The sequence below is a fragment of the Neoarius graeffei genome, chromosome 17 (assembly GCF_027579695.1).
Source record: "Neoarius graeffei isolate fNeoGra1 chromosome 17, fNeoGra1.pri, whole genome shotgun sequence".
Taxonomy (NCBI): domain Eukaryota; kingdom Metazoa; phylum Chordata; class Actinopteri; order Siluriformes; family Ariidae; genus Neoarius; species Neoarius graeffei.
The window spans coordinates 69,772,097-69,778,096 of NC_083585.1; the positions used below are offsets into that span (position 1 = coordinate 69,772,097).

At 45.0% G+C, this 6,000-nt stretch overlaps 1 protein-coding gene across 1 annotated transcript in view; it reads right to left on the reverse strand.

Annotated features, from left to right (window-relative positions):
* Positions 1-5,134, reverse strand: part of slc7a14a (solute carrier family 7 member 14a) — a 53,260-nt gene extending 48,126 nt beyond the window's left edge. Inside the window, exon 1 of the mRNA XM_060897946.1 lies at positions 4,963-5,134. The gene's annotated coding sequence lies outside the window, so the exon portion shown is untranslated. The remainder of the gene's footprint in view (positions 1-4,962) is intronic.
* Positions 5,135-6,000: the final 866 nt, after the last annotated feature.

Sequence of the window (6,000 nt, forward strand, 5' to 3'; positions counted from 1 at the left end):
CTGGGCATGTTACTGTGAAGGAGCGTTTCTGTAGCCTGAACATCGAACCGTTAGTCATGAGTTTGCATCCATACTATCTGCCAAGGGAGTTCACATGTGCCAATATTGTTGTTGTTTACATTCTACCAACAGCTAATGCCAACATGGTGTAATGTGATCAATTCAGGTCACTTCCAGACTACAAACACAACACCGTAATGCCTACATAGCGATTTCTAGAGACTTTAACCATACTACTCTCTCTTCCACATTTCCAAAGTTTCAGCAGTTTGTTAACTGTCCCACCAGAGACAATAAAACACTGGATTTACTTTATGCAAATGTAAGAGATGCATACAATGACATGCCCCCCTTGGCAGATCAGATCACAGTTTGGTGCTTCTGACCCCCACCTACACATGCATTGTTCAACAGCAGCCTGTGACCATAAAGACTGAGGAGGTGGTCACAGGAAGCGCAGGGGTGTTTTGAGGCCACAGACTGGGATGTGCTCTGTAATCCCCATGGAGATGACATCAACTCCACGACTGACTGCATAACAGAGTACATTAACTTCTGTGTTAATAACACCATACCCATTAGGTCCGTGCAGTGCTTCCCTAATAAGAAGCTCTGGCTCACCAGTGACCTGAAGGAGCTGCAGAACAGGAAGAAGAGAACCTTCAGGGATGAAGGTAGAGAATTACTGAGAAGTGTGCAGTGGGAGCTGAAAGTGAGGCTGAGGGAGAGCGAGGAGGCATACAGGCGAAAGCTGGAGAACAAGCTCCAGCAAAACAACATGAGGGATGTGTGGTTGGGAATGAAGATGATCACAGGGTTCAAGGTGAAGAGGAATCAGGGAAGCCTGAGGGAAGCCTGAACAGAGCCAATGAGCTGAATATGTTCTTCAACAGGTTCAGTACAGGACCCTAAACTGCATCCTCCCTTGCCCCCATCTCCCCCAGCCACACAGACCCCACACCCTTCTTCCCCTCACAGCTGTTTCTCTTTCGCACCTCCTCTGTGATCAAGATCAAAGACTCACACTATGCATCAACACATCCCTCAACCCCTACCATGGACTTCAACTTCAACACAGCCACTTTAACCTCTTTTCCCACAACAGGAAACACTGAGCCCTGATCTACCTCCTCCAACTGCCTGTCTGTTTCTAGGAACCAGGTGATGGTGACAGGTGGAGAGAATGCACCAGAACAAAGCTGCAGGCCCAGATAGTATCAGCCCCAGGATTCTGAAGGCCTGCATGAGATAGCTATGCAGGATTATATAGTACCTCTTCAATCTTAGCCTGAATCAGAAGTTTTCAGTGCTGTTCAAGTCATCTTGCCTTCTTCTGGTACCAAAGAAGTCTTCTCCTTCTATCCTGAATGACCATAGACCAACTGCCTTTACATCCCATCTCATGGAAGTCCTGGAGAAATTGGTTTTGGCCCATCTCAGACCTCAGGTGATCACCTCTCTGGACCCACTGCAATTTGTCTATGCCCTGGGACTGGTGTTGAGGATGCCATCATCTACCTGCTTCCAGGAGCCCACTCTCATTTGGACAAAGCTCGCAGCACTGTGAGAATCATGTTTTTTTTTATTTCTCCAGTGCCTTTAATAAAATCCAACCTATACTGCTGTGTGAGAAGCTCCAAAGGATTCAGTTAGACATCTCCACAATATCCTGGATTACTGACTACCTTACAGACAGACTACAGTTTGTATGGCACACAAGGAGCCTGCTTTCCAGCTGATCATCAACAAATTTCCTGAAGCAGCATGCCTCTTGGGTGGCACGGTGGTGCAGTAGTTAACACCGTCACCTCACAGCAAGAAGGTTATGGGTTCGAGCCTCATGGCCGACAGGGGTCTTTCTGTGTGGAGTTTGCATGTTCTCCTTGTGTTTGTGTGGGTTTCCTCTGGGTGCTCCAGTTTCCTCCACAGTCCAAAGACATGCAGATTAGGTACAATGGGAGCCACTGTAATTGGCACAAGCTGTTGTGGTTTCCCAGCCATAATGTGTGTGTGTATATATGTGTGTGTGTTGTTATGGCAAAAGCTATTAAATTAAGCTCCTTGCCCCTCCATTTCAATTGAGGGGACAGAACTGACTGTAGAAGAGTTCACATACCTCGGCAGTATTATCTCCACTGACAAGGAGATCAATGCCAGGATCTGCAAAGCAAGCCAAGCACTTGGCAGACTGCGATCCCCAGTACTGAATCAGCACAGCATCCAGCTGTCAATCAAACTGAAAGTGTACAAAGCTGTTGTTATCCCCAGCCTGCTCTATGGTTGTGAGACCTGGACTTTGTACAGAAGACACATCAAACTGCTGGAGCACTTCCACATGCGCAGCCTATGTCCAATCCTTGGCATATGGTGGTGACAAGATAAGATTACAAATCTTGAGATCTTGGACAGAGCAGAAACCACAAGCATCAAAGCCACCATCTTGAAAGCACAGCTCCAATGGACAGGGCATGTCATCTGAATGTATGACTCTAGGATCCCCAAGAAGCTCCTTTATGGTGAACTCTGCCATGGCAAAAGAAACACAGGAAGACCCCACAAACAATTCAAAGACAGTGTCAAGATCAACGTTACACATGCTGGCATCCTCCCTCGGCAGATAGAGGAATGCCCACTAAACCGAACTGCCTGGCACACATTGGTCACCCATGCGTATGTCACATTTGAAAACAACAGACACAAAAACATTATCGAGGCCCACACAAGGAGAAAAGCAACAGCGGCGACACCTGGCATGCCTGGATGGTTTGACTGCTGGTACTGCAGATGACCATGTAAATCTCACCTGGGGCTCTCCAGCCACGTGTGAGTCCACAACAATCCTGACTGAGATGATAATATTGCACATGAAGGTCATCGTCAGACACGATGGACCACCGATGATGATAGTTTGAATGACTGGGGACATGTGTGTCTGAGCAGGTGGTCAGGAACACAGGAGCCCGCAAGGGGCTGTACTGTCACCTTTCCTCTTCACACTGTATACCTCAGACTTCTAGTACACCTCAGAGTCCTGTCACTTGCAGAAATTCTCAGACAATTCTGCAGTTTTAGGGTGTGTCAGTGGTGGACAGGAGTCTGAGTACAGAGAACCGGTGGACTGGTTTGTGGCATGATGTGTGAACAACCACTTCCTCTTAAATGTGGCCAAAGCAAAGGAGACAGTTGTGGATTTTAGGAGGAGGACCAGGACTAAGTTGAACACAATCTCCATCCTAGGAGAAAAGGTTGATGTGGTGAAGGGATACAGATACCTGGGTGTTGACCTTGACAACAGACTGAACTGGAAACGCAACACTGAGGCTGTCTACAGGAAGAGACAGAGCTGAATCTACTTCTTGAGGAAGCTAAGGTCCTTTAATATGTGCAGCAAGATGCTGCACATCTTTAACCATTCTGTTGTTGCTAGGGCAATTTTCTTTGCAGCCAAATACTGGGGGATATATTGGGTCCTATATCAGAGCTAGTGACATGAAGAAACTGACGAGTTGATAAAGAAGGCTGGCTCTGTGCTGGGAACCGCTCTAGAGCCCTGAGAGTTGGCTGTTGAGAGAAAAATGTTGTACAAACTGATCAACATAATGGAGAACATTTCACATCCCCTACACGACCGACTGGTCAGACAGCAGACTGTTTTCAGTCAGAGGCTCCTTCAACGCCACTCTAACAAGGACTCCGACAGGAAGCCTTTCTTGCCCACTGCAACAATCATATATAATGACTCCCCTCAGTCGCAGGAGGTGAGACTTATTCTCTGAGTGGCATTGAACATCATACATTTACTTTTTTACACATCGTACTTTTTAACTGCACAGTTTTTGTTCTATAATTATTGTATTATTTTATACTATTTTTAGTCTATTTCTTGTCATATAAGTAGTAGTTTTGTAGTCAAGATCACCTAAACCGAGACTAGACTGTGTCAAGACTGAGACAAGACCAAGACTCTGAAGGGTTGAGACCAAGTCAAGACCAAGACCAGGACCAGACCAGTGTATGTGAAGGGGGCGGGGGAGGGGTGACGGCCATTAACAGTAACAAAAATTTCAAATTAGGAATGAGTCACATTATTGGCTACATTTGAAGCAGGAAGTTTTACATCCAATCGCAGTAATGATGTTAACAAACAAATCAGACAATGCACGGGTAGTTTAGTGAAATCCCCACAGCTGCGGTCTCGAAATAAAATCCTGAGTCCTCTGTATCCGAGACTAAGACAAGACCGAGGAAAAATGCGATCAATTCTGAGATGAGACTGAGACCTTCAAAAAGTGGTCTCGAGACAGATTTTGAGTTCTACATCACTAATAAGTAGTTTGTATAGATCTATATTTGTATGCACTTTTTAACCTTATTTTGTGTAAGTTGTGTGCATTTTGTGATTTATATGAATTTGCTGCTGCAACACTGCACTGTCTCCTTTGGAGATTAATAACGTTATCTATCTATCTATCTATCTATCTATCTATCTATCTATCTATCTATCTTAGGTCTTATGGCTGTATTTGGGTTATTTATGTGTAAATCTGATTTTTAAACAAACAGTGTTTCTTTCCCCCACTGATTCACTTTGTGTTGTATAAGAACACACACACACACACACACACACACAACACTGTGAAAGGACTCCAGCATCTTTAACCCGACATTAATGTCAACACAGAGAGAGAGAGAGAGAGAGAGAGAGAGAGTCCCAAGAGAGTTTCCTCTTAAAGCAGAAGTCGCAGTTATTCTATTACAGCAGCTCTGATCATCTCTAATCTGAAAATATTCAGTGTGAAAAACAGAAATAAACACAGAAACAGCTCCAGTGTCGCTTTCTGTCTCATCCATGCACACACACACACACACACAGAGGAACATCTGCATTCCTCCTGCAAACAGGAACATCAAAGCAAAACATCTGTATTAGTGTGTATGTGTGTTTAAGGCATCTGAGCTTACCTCTGTGGGTGTTGGTGCTCTCTAATGCAGCCCAGAGAGAGAGAGAGAGAGAGAGCAGGTGTCTCTCAGCTCAGGATCATTTCCGGTTCCGCATCACGGAATAAAAAGATAAGGAATAATAAACATGTCTCTGCCTATGACACCCACATGAGGATGAGTTGAGGCTCGCGCGATGCCGTGCTGTAGCGCACAGAGATGCTGCATCCAGGAGGAGGAGGAGGAGGAGGATGCAGATGAAGATGATGATGAAGATGGTGGTGATGATGCAATGACGCTTACCCCGCGCGCGCGCTGCTGGGTTGCCAGATTGCGGTAAATCCCCGCTGTGTTTGATCTCAGCTCCGGAAAAGTAAATAAATAAAGCGCGCGCAGGGAAAATGCCGAACTCACAGCACGCTGACGGCTCACGCGCTCAGGGCCGGGCGGTATCCATGGCAACCAAGGCTCACGCGAAGCTTTGAAAAGCCGTTGAGTTTAGTTTCCGGTGCCGCTGCAGATCCGAGGAGTTTAATCAGAAATAAAGTTTATCAGGTGTGCATTTTAATGTGTGTTTATTAAATCAGCTCCACGCTATTATTATATACTGATTTAATTCATTTAATAACAACATTTCTACACCAACAACTAGTTAATAATGAAACAAACAAACAAACAAACAAACAAACAAAGAATAAAACAGTAAACAGTCATCTACAGGAACTACAGTGAAAGGATAAAATAAAATATTTTTTATAAAAGGAATTTTTATTTTTGTGTTTTATTAAAAATAAGTTATATTCTTATAACTGCTGACCTAATTATCTCATCTCATCTCATTATCTGTAGCCGCTTTATCCTGTTCTACAGGGTCGCAGGCAGGCTGGATCCTATCCCAGCTGACTACGGGCGAAAGGCGGGGTACACCCTGGACAAGTCGCCAGGTCATCACAGGGCTGACACATAGACACAGACAACCATTCACACTCACATTCACACCTACGCTCAATTTAGAGTCACCAGTTAACCTAACCTGCATGTCTTTGGACTGTGGGGGAAACC